The following is an 18,665-nucleotide window of genomic DNA, read 5'->3' on the forward strand; positions in this document are numbered from 1 at the left end:
CAGTGAAGGGACAGCAATGCATTTCCAAATCAGGATGGTGAGGGGCTTGTCCCATGATTGATTTAAAAGCAATGGGTAACATCCATACTTTGTACCTTGCCCAATTTTCCTACCTAATCCCTTCAATGAAGGTGAAAATCAGACATTGTTTAAAATGGCTGCTACCTGGCTCACGAATACTTTATGATGCTACCCAAGACAAATATTCCCTCCCACCTCACTTTTGTTGAATCATTTTGGTATGAGTCACACAAGATAAGCTTCGTAATTGTTCATATATAAAAAATGGCTTACACTGTGGAATGGAGATTTGTTTCATGGTGACTGGGAGCACATTTTAAAAAATTCATTTTTGAGAAGTCAGCTTTGCTGTCCAGGTCAGCATTGATCTGTCTCGGCCAAAGCCCCTGACTGATCTTAGAGGATGGTGGTGATGGGCCTTTCCCTTGAATCACTGCATTCAATGTTGTGTAGCTACACCCATAGGGTCACTGTGGTGGGAATCTGTAGTTGGGAATCCAGCATCAGTGAAAGAATGGTGATCCAGTTCCAAATCAGGATGTGCCTGGGACCTAGAGGGGAACTTGCTGGTGGTGATGCTCCTGTGTTGTTCCTGTCACTGCTTTTCAGTCATAATGCATTTGAACAAGTCTACAAGCTTTGGTCAGACTTTTTGTGATGAGCTCCATTTTCCATTTCTCCATGATACCATAATGACACTATTGGCAAATCACACAGCTCTAGTTTCTGCTGGGCAGGGCTAACTTTTACAACCATTATGAGGAACAGTTCTAAAAACTTTCAAATTCATTTGCTGAAAATGACAGTTCCAGCTCTGAAGGTCTTGAACATGGAGACTATATTGCAGGTCCCATTTCCATGTTTATGGAATTACTACGCTATCTACATTTAACAGATGGTTACTCCTGTTGTTGTTAGATTAGATTAGATTACCTACAGTGTGGAAACAGGCCCTTTGGCCCAACAAGTCTACACCGACCCTCCGAAGCGCGACCCTCCGAAGCGCAACCCACCCCCCCACGTTCATACCGACTAATGCACCTAACACTACGGGCAATTTAGCATGGCCAATTCACCTAACCTGCACATCTTTGGACTGAGGGAGGAAACCGGAGCACCCGGAGGAAACTCCACACAGACAGTTGCTTGAGGCAGGAATTGAACCCGGGTCCCTGCTGTGAGGCAGCAGTGCTAACCACTGAGCCACTGTACCGCCCCATTCTCCTGTCTTAACCCATAGAAAATAGTGTAAGTCCATGCAAGGAGCTAGAGGCTGATTAAGGCTGTGCCAGCATGCTGTGACTACTGTAGCCATTGCCGTTAACCTCGATACTTGAGCTAATAGGATTTTAAAGCCATAAGGAAGGAATGGGATTTATAAACTCCCCCAGAGGCCTGATGGGAAGGATGGGTAGGGCTGAGAGTATGTTGCTGGAAAAACACAGCAGGTTAGGCAGCATCCAAGGAGCAGGAGAAACAATGTTTCAGGCCAGAGCCCTTCATCAGGAATGAGGTTGGGAGTCTCGGGGGTGGAGAGATAAATGGGAGGGGGAGTGGGGCTGGGAAGAAGGTAGCTGAGAGTGCAGTAGGTGGATGGAGGTCGGGGTAAGGGTGATAGGTAGGAGGGGAGGGTAGAGCAGATAAGTGGGAAGGAAAATTGACAGGTAGGACAGGTCATGAGGGCAGTGCTGAGCTGGAAGGTTGGGGTAAGGTGGGGGGACGGGGAATGAGAAATGAGGGGAAGGATGGTAACAGTGCCACCTCCCATCACTTGACGCGGGTAGCCTGCTGGAATCAGGATGTAGAGTCTGAGCTCTGTTTCCAACTGTTGACACTTTGGGGTACGGTTCAAACCCTGTGTTTCTGTCTCAAACCCTGAGGCCCCAACTTTATTTTGTAAGGTACTGGGAACTGGACACTGTGGCTACATCTAAAGAAAGGCAATAGGGGCTGGTGTTAGCCAGTCTGCCCCTCAAACTACTGCTGCCATTTAATAAGATCAAGACTGATTTGATTGTGGATTTAATGCCCCCTGTCCCCCCAGCCCTTAATTCCATTGTCAATCCAAAATCTGTCTACTTCAGCCTTGAATATATTCTTTTACACTGTGCTCTGAGAGAGAGAATTCCAAAGATTAACAACCCTCAGGGAGAAGAATTTTATCTTTATCTCTGTCTTAAATGGGAAGCCATTTATTTTTACATGTCGCTTCCAGGGGTGATCATTTTCCCACCATCTATCCTGCCAACTCTTATCAGAGTCTTACATTTCAACCAAATTGCTGCTCAATTTTCTAAACTTCAGTGCGTACAAACTTAACCTTTCCTCACAAGGCAACCTGTGCATCACAGAAATCAGGAAGAGAAAGTGAGGACTGCAGGTCCTGGAGATCAGAGTCAAGAGAGTGGTGCTGGAAAAACGCAACTGGTCAGGCAGCATCCAAGGAGCATCCTGACCTGCTGTGCCATCACAGAAATCAAGTGAACCTTCTGCAAGCTGTCTCCAAAGCACCTGCGTGCCCCCTATTATAAAGAGATTCAACTGCACACCTCAGTCTATGTGTGACCTCACCAATATCCTGCGACAGTGTCTAATTCTAGGTCACAACTCCATGCTTTAGATATGACCACTGCCATTTTGAAAGCTTCTACCAATCAAATGGCAGAGAGTGGGCTTGCCATGCAATTAGAGATGGTGCGGATGGAGTTTTCATGTCGAAGGGCAGAGGAGAGGAATGCCAGCATTCACTGAACAACAGCTCTCCAAGGCCAAAGTGGAAACTGCCCGCATGAACTGCAGGCAAGTTCATTTTGTTTGTTTTTAAATACCGCAGGTTACTGGCCGTGAGAGTCAAGAGTGTGGTGTTGGAAAAGCACAGCAGGTCAGGCAACATCCAAACAGCAGGAGAGTCGACATTTCGGGCAAAAGTCCTTCATCAAACCGTGAGAGTCAACCTCATTTAGGAGATGGGCTGGGGGTTACAACTCAGGCCAAGGCAGCCATTTTGGATGGTGGGCAGGACACTCATGTGACATATTGTACGATCTACATGCGGCTCTGAGGCAATCACATTGGCTAGCCTCCAGCTTCAGTCAGTGTAAGAACAGTGTGGAGCTCTCAATTACATTTATTAATGGCAATTAGATAACCGCCACTTTCAGAAATTCAGCACGATCACTTCTACCCCTTCGTCATCGCCTTTACAGCCGTACAAGTAAGGACTAGGCCACAAGGCTCTCCCTTTGCCATTCAATAAGGTCATGGCTGAGCTGATTGCAATCTCAAAACCACATTCACGCCTACCCCACCCTCGTAGATTTCCATTGCCTTACTCATCAGTTATCTACCTGCCTCTCGCTTCAAATGTTCAAAATCTCTGCTTTTGACGGAACCTCCAAAGACTCGCAACCTTCTATGAGAAAATATTTCTTCTTATTTCTATCCTAAGTAGGTGACCCCTTATTATTGAAAGGTTTCAGACTCTCCCACAAAAGAAAACTAGGTGCTAAGTGATCACAACCACCTGACGAAGGAGCAGCGCTCCGAAAGCTAGTGCTTCTAATTAAACCTGTTCGACTATAACCTGGTGTTGTGTGATTTTTAACTTTGTACACCCCAGTCCAACACCGGCATCTCCAAATCCTGGCTAAGTGATGGCAGTCCATTTCATTTGCCTAGTCATGTCAGGGAGAGGTCATCTGGAACCCTGCTTTGCCAATGGGGACCTGAAGGTGCATGCAGTCTCTGCCCTGACCTTTTAGTATTGGATGGAGATCTGGAGGAACAAGTAACATGCTGGAATCACTATGTTACTGCTTTGGCTTTCATGTCAGAGATTATTGCCTTCCAGTTTCTAATGCAGTGCATGAGAGACTTGGAAATTAATTAGCATTAAATAAATGTAGGGCAGTCTACATGTGTGCTGGCATTAATGTCACACTGTCTATAGAATGAATCCTGAAGCCTGTTGGGAGTAGCTGAATATCACTGGCCCTGTCCCCACATGTTGGCCATTTAATCAGGCATTTACAGTAATCACCTCATTTTGGAAAATTAAAGCCAACATAACTGTCTCATTAGCCATTTCTTTTAAAGCTGTAAGATGAAATCCATCAGGACTCAAGGACATGTCAGCTGACATGCCCATCAATTTGCTCACTACGACTTCTCTAGTGATTGCAATCTTCTCAGTTGCTCCCTCCCCATTATTTCCTGAAATATAAGTAGTCCTGAGATGTCTCTTGTATCATCAGCATTAAAGACTGATGGAAAATACTTGTTGAATTCATCTGTTGTCTCTTCACTTTCTCTCATCAATTCTCCAGTCTTGGTTTCTCTAGTTCCAGCACTCACTTTGTTAACTGTTTTTGTTTTCTTTAAATGTTTATCCTATCTAAAATTCTACTATCTGGTAATATATTTCTGGTTATGTCATACTTCACATTTTCCCTCCTTGTTAATCTTTTGGACATTCTTTGCATTTTTGAAATATTTTGTCCAATCTTCTGACCTGCCCCACGTTCTGCTTTTTCTTTAAGTCTGCTACTGTCTTTAACTTTCTCAGTTAACTACACAAGTCAGGTCCTCTGCCTGGAATTTTACTTCTTCATTGGAATGCATCTCTTCTGAAATATCTTCTTAAATGTCTGCCATCGCATCTTGATTGACCTATCCCCCAACCTAAGTTATTAGTTTACTTTAATTAGCTTTGCTTTTATACCCTTATAATTCTCCTTATTTTCTCTCCTTCAAATGGAAAGTAAAACTTGATCATATTATAATCACTGCTACCTATAGGCAATTTCCCCTTTAGGTCATGTATCAATTCTGTCTTGTTATGTAATACAACACCTAGTATAGCCTACTCCCTAGGAATGGAGGATTTGAATTATAAGAGAGGCTGGAATCTTTTTTAACTGGAGCATAAGAGGTTGGGAGGTGATCTTACAAAGATTTATAAAATAACAAGGGTAATAGATAAGGTGAATGACAGGTGTCTTTTCCCTAGGGTGGGGGATTTCAAGACTAGGGGGCAAAATTTTAACAGGAGAGGAGAAAGATTTAGAAAGAAAGTATCAGGCAACCTTTTTATACAGAACATGCTTTGTGTGCGCAATGAATTTCCTGAGAAGATGGTAGGATGGGTAGGGTTACAACATTTAAAAGACATTTTGATACCGACATGAATACGAAAGGTTTGGAGGGATATAGCCAAGCTCAGGCAGGTAGGACTAGCTTTGTTGGGATTATAGTTAGCATGGACTGGTTGGACCGAAGGGTCTGTTTCTGAGCTGTATGACTCTATGACTCCAGAACATGCTGTTCTCAGAAACTATCCTAGAAATATTCTATAAACTCCTTTTCCAGGCTACCTTTGCCTAACTTATTTGTCCACTCTGTACGTAGATTGAAATCCAAACTGAAGACCAGCATATCTTTCTGACAAGCTTCCATTATTTATTTTTCAATTGTACTCAGTCCTACAGTGTGACCACAATTGGAGTTTAATGTCAATATGATTCTATGGAACAGGTTGAACTGACCAGTTAGAGCATATGGTATAGTCAGAAATTAGAACATAAGAAATAGGAGTTGGAGTAGGAGTAAGCCATCTGGCTCTTCAGTAAGATCATGGCTGATATTTTCATGGCCTCAGCTCCACTTAATCGCCCTCTCACTGTAAACCTTAATTCCCTTACTATTCAAAACATTATCGATCTTAACATTAAAAACATTCACTGCAGGGAATTCCATAGATTCACAACCCTCTGGCTGAAGAAGTTCTTTCAATTCAATCCTAAATCTTCTGCCCTCTTGTCCTAGTTACGCCTGCCAGTGGAAACATCCTCTCTACTTCTATCCTACCTATTCCCTTCATAATTTTATACATATCTAGAAGAGTCCCCTTCATTCTTCTAAATTCCAATGAATGTAATCCCAATCTATTTAGTCTCTCCTCATAAGCCAACCCCCTCAACTCTGGAATCAACCTAGTGAACTTCCTCTACACCCTGGAGAAAGTGAGGACCTCGATGCTGGAGATCAGAGGTGAGAATGTGGTGCTGGAAAAGCACAGCAGCTCAGGCAACATATGAGGAGCTGGAAAATTGATGTTTCATGCAAGAGCCCTTCAACCGGGTTCCCTGGGAACCCAGAGACCCGGGTTCAATTCCCGCCTCAGGCTACCGACTGTGTGGAGTTTGCACATTCTCCCCGTGTCTGCGTGAGTTTCCTCCGGGTGCTCCGGTTTCCTCCCACAGTCCAAAGACATGCGGGTCAGGTGAATTGGCCATGCTAAATTGCCCCTAGTGTTAGGAAAGGGGTAAATGTAGGGGTATGGGTGGGTTGCGCTTTGGCGGGTCGGTATGGACTTGTTGGGCCGAAAGGCCTGTTTCCACACTGTAAGTAATCTAATGTAATCTAACCTAAAAAAAACCGGAAACATCTTTCCGGATGAAGGGCTCTTGCCCAAAAGATTGATTCTCCTGCTCCTCGGATGCTGCCTGACCTGCTATGCTTTGACGTGCTATGCTATGTAGGACTGAGTACAATTGAAAAATAAATAATGGAAGCTTGTCCAGCACCACACTGTTGCATCCTCTGCAGCCCCTCTAATGCTAGTACACCCTTTCTCAAGTAAGGGGATCAAAACTGCGCACAGTACTCCAGGTGTGGCCTCACCAGCACCCTGTACAGCTGCAACATAACTCCCTGCTTTTAAACTCAATCCTTTTAGCAATGAAGGACAAAATTCCATTTGCCTTCCTAATCACTTGTTGTACCTGCAGATCAACCTTCTGTGATTCGTGCACAAGGACACCCAGGTCCCTCTGCACAGCAACATTCTGCAATTTTTAACCATTCAAGTAGTGTTCCTTTTTACTGTTATTCCTACCAAAATGGATGACTTCACATTCATTAATATTTTAGTCCATCTCCCAGACCTTTGCCCACTCACTTAAACGATCTATGGGTGAGTGCCTCAGTTCATTTACGATTCAGAAGTGGTAAAAATATGAAGAGTTCCAAAGCTCAGTGTGCAACAGACAACAGATCCTCTCTTGAAGGAAGCAGCCATAACAGATAATAATTTATGAATCTAAAACATTTTTTATTTGACAGGCCTTAAGCTGCTGTCAGTAGCAGTCAGTTAAAAACATTCTAAAAAGTATGCTTTATGAGTTAATTCCTGGCAGGGGTTGCAGGTAGATTTCCACACAGAAGAAAATAAATGTCTAAGGCATTTTCATGTAGATTAAAAATTTATTGAGATAGAAAGCGCTGGCAGAGCTGAGTTACAGACAGGATTCGTATTAGGGTACAGTGTACACTGTAAGTCACTATTGCCCCACACTGAACTGGAAACAAGTCATAGAGATGTACAGCATGGAAACAGACCCTTCAAACCATCTGGTCCATGCTGACCAGATATCCCAACCTAATCTAGTTCCATTTTCCAGCACTTGGTCAATATCCCTCTCAACCCTTCCTATTCATGTACCGATCCAGATGCCTTTTAAATGTTGTAATTGTACCAGCCTGCACCCCTTCCTCTGGCAGCTCATTCCATACACGCACCACCCTCTGCATGAAAGGTTGCCCCTTAGGTCCTTTGCAAATTTTTCTCCTCTCACCCTGAACGTATGCCCTCTTATTCTGGACTCCCCCACCCCAGGGAAAAGGCCTTGTCTACTTGCTCTCTCCATGCCCCTCATGATTTTTTAAACTTCTCTAAGTTCACCCCTCAGCCTCTGACGCTCTGGTGAAAACAGTCCCAGCCTATTCTGCCTCTCCCTATAGCTCAAATCCTTCAATCCTGGCAACATCCTTGTAGATCTTTTCTGAACTCTTTCAAGTTTCACAACATCCTTCCAATAGGAATTGCACACAATATTCTAAAAATGGCCTAACCAATGTCCTGTACAGCTGTAAAATGATCTCCCTAACTCCTATACTCGGTGCTCTGTCCAGTAAAGGAAAGCATACCAAACGCCTTCTTCACTATCCTATCTAGCTGTGACTATACTTTCAAGGAACTATGAACTTGCAGTCAAAGGTCTCTTTGTTCAGCAACACTCCCTAGGACCTTACCATTAAGTGTATAATTCCTGCTAAGATTTGCCTTACAAACATACCACGCCTCATATTTATCTAAATTAAACTCCATCTGCCACTCCTCAGCCCATTGGCCCATCTGAGAAAGATCCCATTGTAATCTGAGGTAACCTTCATTGCTGTCTACTACGCCTCCAATTTTGGTGTCATCTGCAAACTTACTTACTATACCTCTTATGCTCACATCCAAATCATTTATATAAATAACAAAAAGCAGTGGACCCAGCATCAATCCTTGTGGCATTCCACTGGACACAGGCCTCCAGTCTGAAAAACAACTCTCCACCACCACTCTGTTTTCTACATTCAAGCCAATTCTGTATCCAAATGGCTAGTTCTCCCTGTATTCCATGAGATCTAACCTTACTAAGTAGCCTACATGAGTAACCTTGTAAAATGCCTTACTGAAGTCCATATAGATCACGTCCACCGCTCTGCCCTTATCAATCCTCATTGTTATTTCTTCAAAAAACTTAATCAAGTTTGTGAGACATGATTTCCATGCACAAAGCCATGTTGTCTATCCCTACACAGTCCTTGCTTTTACCAAATACATGTTAATTCCTGTTGCTCAGGATTCCCTCCAACAACTTGCTCACCACTAATGTCGGCCTCACCGGTGTATAGTTCCCTGGCTTGTCCTTACCACCTTTCTTAAATAGTGGCACTGCGTTAGCCAACCGCAGTCTTCTGGCACCTCACCTGTGACTATTGATGATACAAATATCTCAGCAAGGGGGCCTGCAATCACTTCCCTAGCTTCCCACAGAGTTTGAGGGTCCTGGGGATTTTTCCACTTTTATACATTTTAATATATCTTTTTGTCTTTCTCAACTTGATGCAAACTTGGTACTCAGTCCAATTCTTGAAGCAGGTGGCAGCCTCAGTAGAATACTTAAACTTGTTCATTTGTCCTTTTTAATATCACTGTGTGATACACACTCAGAAACCAAACCTTCCATGATCAGAAATCAGATAGTCTGGGCAAGATTTGTTGATAGACTGGAAAAGTTGGGATAGAGCAGAAATAGAATCAGGTGATTTGACCGAATTCTTATAGACATGAAGAGTTTGGATGGAGAAAGGAGAAACTGAAGAGACTGACTTAAGGTAATTAACCAAAGAACCAGGGGAAATTGGGAATTATTTGCGTCAAAGCAGGCATTACAATTCAGAGTACATTGCCTGCAATTTGGTAGAAAGAGATTCAGTAGTAAGTGATAACTTTTGTGATGGAATTTGAAGTACTTGAATAGTGAATAATTGCACGGTTATGGGAAAACATAAACCCATGAAATTAGGACCAATTAGAGAACCAACTTGGACTGATGGATTGATTGGCATCCTTCTATATGATGCCAGTTTCTGCTCATATGGTATTTGTGTATATGATAAACAAGCCTTGCAGCATCTGCGAAGAGGGAAATAGTTAACATTTCAGCTTGGTGTCGATTTTATTAGAACTGCAACTCTCTCACTCACATTATCAAAAAATGTATTGAAAGGACAGCTGTAATTTCATGCTGATTTCTTCAGCCCAGGCGCTAGAAATCTGCAAATATTGATCAATTTGCAAATTTTCCACGCAGCAGCTATTTACCTTTATTTGACCTTAAGCAACTTTAACTGAGAGGCTTAAAGTTGTCACTAAACATAGTTGTGGCTTGAAATAGAATTTTGCATATACAATCACAGGGCTGGGTTTTATTGGGTGCTGCACTCATCACAGCCCTGGTTAAAAAGTCAGTGGGGAGTGCACCTAATCTGATTGCTGGTCTGCAGCAATTTGATATTGGGAACAGCATTGATTGAAGTTGAGACTACCGTCCCTATCAAGTTGGCTCAGTGGTTAGCACTGCTGCCTCACAGCGCCAGGGATTAGTTTTCAATTCCACCCCCGGGCAACTGTCTCTGTGGAGTTTGCAAATTTTCCCCATGTCTGCGTGGGTTTCCTCAGTGTGCTCTAGTTTCCTCCTACAGTCCAAACATGTGCAGGTTAGTGGGTTGGCCATGCTAAAAAGTTGCTCATTGTGTCCAGGGATTTGCAGGCTAAGCGGGCACGCTATAGGAAATGCAGAGTTACTGGAGGTGGATCTGGGTGGGATGTTCTTTGGAGAGTCAGTGTGGACTTGATGGGCCAAGTGGCCTGCACTCATACTGTAGGGATTCAATGATCTTGGGAAGATAAGTAAAGTCATCATAGTCCCAGAGGAACACAGGGCTGTTCTCTCATTGGACAGAGATGACTGATGGTGAGTTTAATGTGAGGGTCACCATGCCTCAGGCCAGGGGAGAGGTCGGGAAGGCAGGATCTTCACAGTGATGTCAGCTGGTGTGGGAAATGAACCTGTGTTGTTGGCATAACTCTGCATTGCAAACCAACCGTCCAGCTAGAGGAACTAACTGACCCCAAGTCCCATTAGGGGAGCAGGTAACATAGTTTCTGGAAGAAGCACATAAATTGTGCACCTGCTGGGCTGCAAAGCAGGAACACAAGCTTGGTCACACACCAGCTATTTAGTAACATATAAGTAAGCAGATTGATACCACTTCCAAGTTAAAAGCAATTGTAAGTGAGGAAGTTGTCAACCCAGGATCAGGAAAGCCCTGGAATCAATCCCTGTTATGTGCTGTTCCTTAGCACAATGCATGTTCCTGAGTTGGAGAATGGAAGATCAGCAGCGACCCTGCTTCTGCAAGAGAAAGTATAGGTATTTAGACACTAGGTGATGGTTCATTAGGTTCAGCTGTTACTGTTAAGTTTGCCAAAAGTCGCAGATGTGTTTTCTTTGTGAAAGAGGATGATAGGTGAAGTAATCAGAGAAGGTTTTCTTTCTCTTCTGCACTGTGAAGTGTGCTGACAGAGTGGAGGGTGGAGTGTGCAGGGGTGGGGGTGGAGGGAAGAGTCACCTTTTTAAGATGATTAAGATGAAAGAGATTGTGAGACTTGTATTGATAGACAGTTCATTCTGTTAATCTCTCCAATAAAGCCTAGCTCAGGGAGACAACCCAACTGTTCAGCTCCCTCACCCAAAACACACATCACATTAAGATGTAGTTGGAATAACCACATGGGGAATTAGGTCACCAGCCCCTTTGTTTCCACTCACTCTTTCTTCCTTCTTAGTTATCTGGCAGTGTTCTATAAAGAGTTGTGGTTTTGTCTCTGAAAGCTGTCATTTGAATGGACAGCCCACATCACTGAGTCACTGCAAATGTGTCTTTCTCTGATAGTGTTGTAGATGTGAGCTGTGTTTGTGCCAAATGTTTTAATCTGCTTTACAATTCCAATCAAATAAAGTCATGTCAACATTTCTTTGGGGAAAACAAAAGGACTTGGGGGGAGAAGGGGTTTAACATTTTTAAAGTACCTATTTTCTTTCTTAATCCAATAAGAATACAGCAAGGACAAAGAGATCAGTGATGACACTGACCACAGATGTCCACACAACTGCATCTTTCGTGCTACTTGAGACAACGACTGATCTACACTGCAAGCTGATAATGCTTGGAAAGAAAATAGAATTGTTATGTTCATTCCCTAAAGCAACATGTGCTACTACAAACACTACATGCTTGAGTTAATCATTCAGAGGTCCAATGGGAACAGCTCAGTGGTAATCCTGCCTCCTTGTTTCCATGTGGGAAGCATCCTTGTTAAGCCAGGAACTCAGCAAGTATCAACACAAAGTATTTCCTTCTTTCCATTCTTCCTTTTCTTTCTTTCCTTTTCTTTCAATCTTTCCTTTCATTCATCCAATACAGTTGCAAAGTATAACAAAGTAATTAAACCGCAGAAACAGGTGACCTGGCCTGACTGGTCCCTGCTGGTGTTTATGTTTCATCTGAATCTCCATCTACTCTTCTTTATCTAACCCCATCACTATATCCTTTGCCTCCTTTCCATAGAATTAATGTACCGTTAAATACATCTATCACCATCCTGCCGCAATACAATTGACCAGAAATGAAACAAGATGCACCATGTGGCTCAACAGCAGGTCAGAGGCTAGGAATACTGTGGCAAGAAACTCACCCTCTGACTCCCCAAAATCTGCTCACTATGTACAAGGCACAGGTCAGGAGTGTGATGGAATACTTCCCACTTGTCTCCAACCACAATCAAGAAGCTTGACACTGTCCATGATGATGCAGTGCCCTTGATTGGCACCATATCCACAAACAGTCATTTTATCCACTACCGCTGCACAGGAGCAGCAATGTATAACATTTATAAGATGCTCTGTAGAAAGACTCCTTAAGCTGCACCTTCTAAACCCACATTATGATCAGAAGAATAAAAGTCACCACCCTGATTTAGCATTATATTGCCATTCCATTGGTGTTAGTAGGTCAAAATTCTTAAATTGCATCAACCAATCCCCCTCCCCCCACCTCGCCCCCCCTCCCCAGCTGTACCTACATCAAACGGACTGCAACAGTTCAAGAGAACAGCTCACCACCACCTTCTCATGGGCAGCTGGGCCAACCATGATGCCTAAACCCCATGAATGAATTAAAAAACATAAATTGTACTCCCCTCATCCACCCCTTGTATTAGCGCATATTTCAGTCAAACCAGAATGAAATGAAAGCAATCAGGTTTCAGATCAGTTCTCTATTTGCTTCAATGATGTCATAGCCTGAGGTGAAATGAAATGATCAATTGATAGGACTTCATTGAAACGTTACTCAAAGGAATTGCCTTCTTGTCCCAATTTATTCATTTTTATTAACATTAATAATAACAGGCATATCTCAGCTCTGCAGATACTTTCACTGAAACGGACTGTGTACCCCTTCCCAATGACAATGACATGTTTTTGTACATACCTGTTGTAAACAAAAACATAATTGCACTTGAAGAGTAAGATAGATTTGCTTGGAAGTAAAAAATAATAAAATGCACATAGGTCTTTCAACATATGACATAAGCTGTTTGTTTTATAGATTGAGGAAAGATTAACACATCAATGTCCTATCAATGAAAAGTTTAATTTTAGAACCAGGAGGTTCCATTCCTGTCTCCTGAGCTGTCGATCTGTAAAATACAATGACCTTCAGTTCCTTTTCACATGAATCAACTGCACTGTTCTGTTTGTTTACCCAATACCCAATTGCTACATGCCATAGTCACCGATAATTATGTGTGGGAATTAGAGACAGCAAGCTTGTGCGGACAGATTCACAGTCAAACTTGATTCTCACATCCACACTTTATGGCAGGACCTATTTGTGCATCGGGCTGAAATAGTTCATTTTCACCTCCCGAGGTGTTAGAGGTAACTGTCTTGTCCTTATTGTTGGTCCAGTTCAGAGTGGTTCACTTTACAGAGATGTGTGATACCTGAACATTTGGTGCAAACTTGGAGGAGGGCAATGGGTTGGTGTCTACCAAAATATGATGTGGCGAGACAGCAGTTGGTTTGCTCATAGTCTTCCCACTGCCATGCCACCTTGCCAATTAGCGGGATAGTTGGTAGTTGATATGCCTGCCTGGAACCCATTATGCCACAACGATCCAGTTAAAGGCTTCTTCCCACCACAGTTGGTATTGTACTAGTGACATTGGCTGTCCACATCACAGCCACCCACCCTTGAGGCAGCATCCTGTGAAACATGATGATTTGGAGTATGCGAGTAGGCAGTAAATCTGATAACACATCCTTGAGTGAGTTACAGGGACACATTCTAGGTGCAGGAAGAGATGTGTGGGCAGCAAGGAAGATTGAGGTGAAAATCAGTGGTGTGGAATGGAACCTGATCAATCTATGTTAATGATTTAGGTAAAGGGTTCATGAGTAAAGAGTCTAAGTTTGCTGATGATACAAAGTCATATGGGAATGTAGGCTGTGAGGAGAATACAAAGAAGCTGTACATTCATATATAAAGGTTAAGTAAATGGGCAACGAGGTGCCAGATGGAGTATAGTATGAAGAACTGTGGAGTTATTCATTTTGGTCCTAAGAATGGAAAAGCATGATTTTTTTTAAAGGTATGAAACCATCGCATCCACATGGGGTGGCTTGATGGCTCAATGGTTAGTACTGCTGCCTCACAGTGCCAGGGACTTGGGTTTGATTCCGGCCTTGGGTGACTGTCTGTGTGGAGTTTGCACAATGCACAATGGCATTAGTCCCCCCATCTTATTCCTGCATATGTCCTGATACTGCTGCAACAAACCATTCAACTGCATTTTTTGCTCCTGAGGCAGATAATCCACTAATCTATCCCACTCCTTAAAGGACTTCCTCAGTGTTTAACATATTTTGAGGCACATCAAGCTCCATGATATTTGGATTTGATTCTTCACTCTGCAGGGCATTAACTAACACCTGTTTTTCCAGTTCCTCTCTCAACTATGATAAGGTTTCAATATATTTACATGACATGCTCAATACATTTTTTTCCTATCTGGCATCAATACCAGATAGCTTACCTGACTTAACTTTGTCTTAATTTGATAGGGACCAATAAACCTGGCTCTGCAGGGATCTCCTACACTAACTAATATGTCATCCCCACAGGAAAATGTCGAATTTCAGAATTTTTATCTGCCACCCACTTCATTCTATGCTGTGTCCTCTTCACCTACCCAATTTAATCCCTCCCTCACCACCGAAAGATAATCCAAGTGTGAGATCTCCAACTTCGAATCTGTCAATTTCTCTTTAATTAATTTCAAATGCCCTCTTACTTCACGTCCAAATATTAACTCAAAAGGAATAAACTGAATAGATTCATTTGGGGCATCTCTAGCGGCAAGCAATACGAATGGGATACCTTTATTTCAATCATTTGGGTAATCCTCTGTGGGTTTACTCCAGGTGCTCTGGTTTCCTCCCACAATCCAAAGATGTGCAGGTCAGGTGAATTGGCCATGCTAAATTGCCCAGCGGTTAGGTGCATTAGTCAGAGGGAAATGGGTCTGGGTGGGTTACTCCTTGGAGGGTCGGTGTGGACTGGTTGGGCTGAAGGGCCTGTTTCCACACTGTAGGGAATCTAATCCTGAGTGTACATTTTTAAAATGATCTTCAGGGTCTGATGCCATCTTTCTAAAGCTCCCTGGGATTCATGATGATACACATTTGATTTAAAGTGGTATATAACTAAGCTATCCATGATCTCCTTAAACAGCCTAGCTATAAAATTAGACCCTTGGTCTGACTGAATCTCTCTGGATAGCCCATACTGCGTGAAGAAAGCTATTAATTCCTCTACCAGACTTCCTGCCATAATAATACTCCATAATAGAATTGCCTCCGAAAATCTGGTAGACACATCCATTAAGGTTAGCAAGTACTGGTTCCCAGTTCTAGTTCTCGGGAGAGGACCTACACAATCAGTCATAACCCAGGTGAACGGTTCTTCAAATGCAGGAATTGGCAACAAAGGGGCTGGTATTATTACTGCCTGTGGCTTACCTACTATTTAGCATGTATGACATGTCCGGCAAAATGTATCCACATCCTTGTGCATTCCAGGCCAATAGAAATGCTTTTGTAGCTTAAGCTGAGTCTTCCTTACCCCTAGGTGACTTCCTGTTGGTAATTCATGTACCACCCATAACACTTCCTGCTACCGGCAACACTTCTGTCCATTTCTCCTCTGCCCCAATTTATCATGGTCTCCATTTTCATCTTAAGATTCTGTCTTTAAGATAACAACCTTGGTAAATATTCTCTTATGCCTTTTCTGAGTATTTTATTGTCTCGTCTTTCTGTTGTAAGTCCATTAGTCTATCAGGACTAAACACTCCCGCCTGAACGTCTGCCTGGTCAAGTTTTTTTCTGCACCAATACATCAAGCAACGTGTCTGCTAACTAAACCTCAACTCCTTCATCTTTCTCATTAGTTTTTGCTTCGTGCTGTGGCTTATGATAGTGGGATCTTTTTACTACACTGTCTGGAAAAATTCCAGAGTGTTTTTCGTTTAACTCCTCAGTTCCTGGTCTTCCTATGGTTTCTCCATAACAGGAGTGTCACTCCCACCTTGGATCCTGCTAAATTGTTCCAGTAACAAACTGTATTTCTGGAACTGACACTCTATCAATCACTCCCACTGTAATGTCCCAGTCTTGAGTTGCCACTCCAACATGATCTTGCAGAGGGGAACATTAAATTTCTGTCCCTCTATCCCACAAATTACTACTGTCTTGGGTAACATGTCAGAAAGAGTGCATGTTCACTCATCTCTTACTATTAGAGAATGATTAGATCCTGTAACTCTCAAAATTATAACTTCTTTCCCTTCTTCCCCCGCTCTGAGTAAACTTTATCCACAGAGGTGAAGTCTTTATAGAGATCAGGAACTAACTCTAGACCCAGCCCCTGCTTAGGCTGTGCACCCTCCTGCAGCTCCTTGGTCTTCTTGGGGTTTCCTTTAGTACTTTCACTAATGCCACTGGCTTAGCCTCTTTTACCACATCTTTTCCCACAATGCCCTTTTTTAATGACCAGCACTGTGACTTTACGTGCCCCACTTTCTGAGAGTGAAAGCACCTTTTCCCAGTGCTGTTCTAAACCATTTTCTGTCTCCCACTCCATTACAGTGAAAACACCTGAGACCTTTCACCTTCCTTGGGTTTCTTTTGTAACCAGTGGCAAGCTATTACCAATGTGCTCTGCTCTTTGGTTTGTAATGTAGGATCTCCTCTTCTCCTGGTTTCTATCCCTCACTTAACTTTGCCTCATGCAGTATATTCATCTTCTATCCCTGCTGCTCTTCTCACTTCTTGAACTTTCTGTTCATCTACATGAATTCTTATCATCTCTGAAGTGAGCTTTTAATATCTTCCAGCAGAATAATCTCTCTTAGAGCCTCATAGGCCTTTTCTATTTTTAAGGCATGCACCCATCTATCAAAATTACTATGTTTAATTCTTTCACACTCAACATTAAGCCTGATGTGGTTCTTTCTTTATGTTTCTGAACTGCTGTCTATATGTTTCTAGTGCCAATTCATAAGCACTCAAAATAGCCTGATTAGAGGGATCCAAGGTGGTGGCATCCTGGTAGAATCACTTATGCTGGGCTCTGCGCTGCAACACTGAACCAATAGAGTCAGAACCCATCCAAAACACTTTATTGTGCATAAAAACACAGTAAATGAGCTGGAAACCTGAAAACTTTTACTTGCCTGTGTCTTTGCAGCTGGAGAATGCTGAAGGAAGGTAGAAGTTCACCCAGGGCCGGAACCACGGCCTAGCCCTCTGAAGCAGTGGGCTTGCTAACTCACCAGACACTGGTTCAGGAGCTGGCCAAATCTTGTGAGGTCCTGGAGAAGCAGATCCAAGAAAAAAATCAAGGAAAAGCTGGCTCCTGTATCTGCTATGCTTTAAGACCTGGGAAAAAGGACAGATGAGCTCGAGCGCTGGGCTGCAGGGGTAGAGGCAGAGACTGACTCCTCCAAGACCCAGATTGAAGCTCTGGTAACACAAGTCCGCAGTCTGTTGGTTCTGGTAGACAATTTTGAAAATAGGGGCAGAAGGAAGAACGTGGGCGTTATTGGCATACCAGCGGGAACGGAAGGTGAGTGGCTGGTTGAGTTCTTCACGAAGTGGTTCCTGGAGTTCCTTAGTTTAGCGGCTCAGAAGGGAAAGATAACAATTGAAAGAGTCCACTGGATCATGGCATGAAAACCAGGTGCGGATCAGTGCACATGCCATGTCCTGGTACGGTTCCATCATAATAAAGGCAAACAGAGTCACAGAGTCATAGAGATGTACAGCATGGAAACAGACCCTTTGATCCGACCCGTCCATGCTGACCAGATATCCCAACCCAATCTAGTCCCACCTGCCAGCACCCGGCCCATATCCCTCCAAACCCTTCCTATTCATATACACATCCAAATGCCTCTTAAATGTTGCAATTGTATCAGCCTCCACCACATCCTCTGGCAGCTCATTCCATCCAGGTACCACCCTCTGCATGAAAAAGTTGCCCCTTAGGTCTCTTTTTTATCTTTCCCTTCTCACCCTAAACCTATGCCCTCTAGTTCTGGACTCCCCGACCCTAGGGAAAAGACTTGCCTATTTATCCTATCCATGCCCCTCATAATTTTGTAAACCTCTATAAGGTCACCCCTCAGCCTCCGACGCTCCAGGGAAAACAGTCCAAGCCGGTTCAGCCTCTCCCTATAGCTCAGATCCTCCAACCCTGGCAACATCCTTGTAAATCTTTTCTGAACCCTTTCAATTTTCAACAACATCTTTCCGATAGGAAGGAGACCAGAATTGCATGCAATATTCCAACAGTGGCCTAACCAATGTCCTGTACAGCCGCAACATGACCTCTCAACCCCTGTACTCAATACTCTGACCAATGAAGGAAAGCATACCGAATGCCGCCTTTACTATCCTATTTGTCTGTGACTCTATTTTCAAGGAGTTATGAACCTGCACTCTCTTTTTTCAGCAACACTCCCTAGGATCTTACCATTAAGTGTATAAGTCCTGCTAAGATTTGCTTTCCCAAAATGCAGCACCTCGCATTTATTTGAATTAAACTCCATCTGCCACTTCTCA

The sequence above is a fragment of the Hemiscyllium ocellatum genome, chromosome 12, assembly GCF_020745735.1.
Source record: "Hemiscyllium ocellatum isolate sHemOce1 chromosome 12, sHemOce1.pat.X.cur, whole genome shotgun sequence".
NCBI classification, from domain to species: domain Eukaryota; kingdom Metazoa; phylum Chordata; class Chondrichthyes; order Orectolobiformes; family Hemiscylliidae; genus Hemiscyllium; species Hemiscyllium ocellatum.